The 3,484-nt window shown below is 45.6% G+C and overlaps 2 pseudogenes; one reads left to right on the top strand and one right to left on the bottom strand.

The window, feature by feature from the left end:
* LOC114892656 overlaps nt 1-3,484 on the top strand; it is an 8,966-nt pseudogene that overhangs the window by 3,664 nt on the left and 1,818 nt on the right.
* On the bottom strand, nt 7-3,440 carry LOC114898195 (annotated as a pseudogene).

Here is a 3,484-nt window from a genome sequence, read left to right as displayed (position 1 = left end):
AGGTTGAGCTGAGTTAGTAGAAGCAGGGTGGGCACGGTCAGCAACAGTAGGCTGATGTGAAGCCAGAGACTGTGGCCTCTGAGGAGCAGGTCGAGCTTGAGGCATTTCCCAGGCAGAAAAAGGCTGAGGTATCAACTTTGACCTTCCCAGGAGGCAGCAGCTCATACTGGGATGGAGATGGACACTCTTTTTCAGCACTGCTGTCTGGTTTCTGGGTTTTGACTTGAGTTTTCTCAGGACACTTACCCTCACGTGGGATATTCCACAATGGGTGGATACCTGTGGGTGGCTAGGGGTGTTTAGGGTTGCTTGAATTTCCCAAGACCTAACAGGATGAGAGCCCAGTTCTCTTATCATTCTTCTTCCACAGTGCATGTAAAACCTTCACAGACTCCAGCATGTGCATGTCTAGGGAGGTTCGAGGCTTTTTAAAGCTCTCTTGGATAAGCTCAATTTGGTGTTGCTTTCGCTTCGTCTGGGGAATTGTTGACTCCTCTTCTGCCTTGACTTTTTTTCCTGACTGCTAATTCTCTTCTACCTTGTTTCTTCCTCTGGTCCTTTTGGTATTTTCCTGCCCATGGCTCTTCGTTTTGCTGATCTTTCTGGATGCAGCTTTCTGAGGTTTGCCTTTCGAATCCTTCGTCGTGTTCACAGGAGCTCTGTCACTGACTGCAGCATTGCATAGAACCACTTCTCTCCCTAACAGGCAATCTGGATTCTTTGGCTGGATTTTGGCCTTGGGAACACCACTGATAGGCTCAGAGGCTTTACGTTTTTTCTTCCTGGGTTGATCAGAGGGAACCTTTATGACACTTGGCTTTTCCTGCACCTGATTCACCTTAATGGCTCTGTTGTCTTTGGCTTTGATCATGTTGGGACCTTTGGATTGATCAAGATCTTTCAAAGAATTAAAGAGCTGGGAACGGTGAATATCCTCCGCCAATGTAGTAATGTCTGCAAAACCACTGCTAGATTCCATCCCATTTTCAGGTGTCCCTAGGTCCTCAAGACTCAGGCTGTTCTTTCCCAGATCAGCATTTTCAGAACCAAGCTGCTCTTCTTGGCTAAGGGGATTAGCTGGTGAATATCAGGGATTTCTAAAGGGAGTAGTGGAGGGTCTTTTCTTTCTCTTGGGACTGGTAGGCATCCAGAGGCTTTGAAAGGTTGGTTTTTAATATCCTCCAAGTTCGTACTCTCTATTTGTCCCTGGATTGGAGCTGGAAGCAGGGCCAGGAGACTACTGGCACTCTGAACTGGAGCTGTCCCTGAAATGTCCCCAAGTTCAGGTGGTGGGTTACTCTCAAGCATCTGAATATTTCTGCTCCTGCAGGACTTTCAGAGTTCTTGAGTTTGTGTCACACAAAATGTCTGGCTTGGAGGCTGCAATCCCAGGAAGTTTTTCATCACCAGGGAAGTCTCCATCTCTACAAAGGAATCAAGGTGGAAGACAGTCACTGGTAAGTGAGATGCTCCCTCTAAACACCAACACAGCAATCATGCACCTTTCAAGGTTCATGATTGCTGTGCTGATGTTTTGGGGGAAGATGGACAAAGCATTTCTACTAACTTTTCTTAAGGATCATGGACAGTGCCCTATGCTACAAGATAAGTGGTGACTGTTGTAATTCTTAGTGGTGATCATTTCATGTCACTGATTCTTGGCTTTCTTTGTACTTCATAGGATTTTTATGAGTCAAAGAAAAAATGAGTCTTAATTTTAAAAAATGAAATGTTTTACAAAGACCGGGATTCTCATATGGAGTCCTTTCAGTTCTCTCCACTTTCCTGAGAGGCTGAGAACTCTTCACACCATGAACTAGGAGAGGGAGTAGAGCCCTTCATGATGAAATGTATAAACAAAGGCATAGTCTTAGCCTGCTTCCTCTGGGCAGGATCTCGGACCACAAGGTTTTAAATCCTGGTATAAATTAAGGAAGTGAATAACGAGAGTTCTGAAACACCTTCCAAAGAGACTCTAGAAGTAGATCAGGGGAGGGAGTGATACAGTGTGGTAGTGCAGGGGGAATGATCGGCTACAGCAGTGAAAAATGTGGTACCTATTTGTATGCACTCAAGGTTCTTGTACATGTAGCATAGATGACCTTCAGAGTGTCCCTCCCACTTTCCCACCTGAATTAGGTGTTCTTCTTTTAAAATTTATGTATTTATTTTTTGAACTTATTTATTTTCTGTTTGTATTTTTTTGGCTGCACTGGGTCTTCATTGCTGTGCATGGGCTTTCTCTAGTTGCAGCTAGTGGGGGATACTCTTGGGTGCAGTGTGCAAGCTTCTCATTGTGGTGGCTTCTCTTACTGTGGAGCACAGGCTGTAGGCGCATTGGCTTCAGTAGTTGTGGCTCACGGGCTCTAGAATGCAGGCTTCATAGTTGTGGCACATGAGCTTAGTTGCTCCACGGCATGAGTTATCTTCGCAGAGCAGGGTTCTAACCCGTGTCCTCTGCATTGTCAGGCGGATTCTTAACCACTGTGCCACCAGGGAAGCCCTAGGTGTTCTTATATAGAGTCTAAAACCAGAGAGCCCTGAGCGAAGGTAGTGGTTATTAAAGGCACAGGATCTAAATTCTACCTGTCTATACATCACTTCCCAGCGGCAGATTTGTCCCCATTTTAGAATGCTGACCTCATTGTTCAACTTTCTTGCTGTTTTTACTCACCTTAAAAACTTGTTTCTGTGATGGGTTGAGCAGACACAGGGTAGTCGATTCCAGAGCTGGAAGCTGGTGGTTGGATATTTGTGGGCTGAATCTCCTTTAGTACCATTACCATTTTTGGTTGCACAGAGGCCCTACTTCCTGTGTATGACACAGAGCCATAGGATTGCAAGCAGGAGCCACGTTCTCCACACAGTAAAGACCCCAATGTGCCTTGGTTATAGTAATATACCTGCCTTCCTTCCTGGTGGGGAAGTGACAGGCTGTGCCCATGTCTGGGAATTTGAGATGGTGTTCCCTGAGCAAGCCTGGCAGAAAGTGATGGATATAGAGGGACCATGTTATTGGTGCCTGCAGTTTTATCATACTGGGCTGCCATAAACATGGAGGAAGCAGCTGTGTGCTGGTCAGTGACTGCCAGAGTAAAGTCTCCGAGTGAAGAAAAATTCTTTTCAGTGCTTCCTGTGATGTCCCAGTCAAGAACAACTGGATAAGAAGCTGCTGAAGTGGAGATATGGCTCTGGTCAGTAACTCCAGATAACAGAGTTGTGCTAGACTGTTGGTGAAGGTAGGCACTACACATGAGTGTCTGGAAGGAGGTACCAGTAGGTGATGCCGAACTGACGGCAGGAGCAGAGACTCTGGAGAAGTTGCAGACACTTCCTGTAAGGGAAGTTGCATTGCTCACCACTGGAAGAGAGTGCTGCAGAGAATTTAGAGTTCCAAGTACAGATGGATTTTGAAAATTTTCTGTAAGAACAAGAGCGTAATGAAAAAATCAGGGAGATTGATAAATTCTCACTATGTTTGAGG

This window comes from Monodon monoceros, unplaced genomic scaffold (genome assembly GCF_005190385.1).
Source record: "Monodon monoceros isolate NGI ecotype Baffin Bay Population unplaced genomic scaffold, NGI_Narwhal_1 Super_Scaffold_1, whole genome shotgun sequence".
NCBI lineage: Eukaryota > Metazoa > Chordata > Mammalia > Artiodactyla > Monodontidae > Monodon > Monodon monoceros.
Note: the sequence above shows the minus strand (reverse complement) of the source record. Positions and strands in the feature narration are given on the sequence as shown.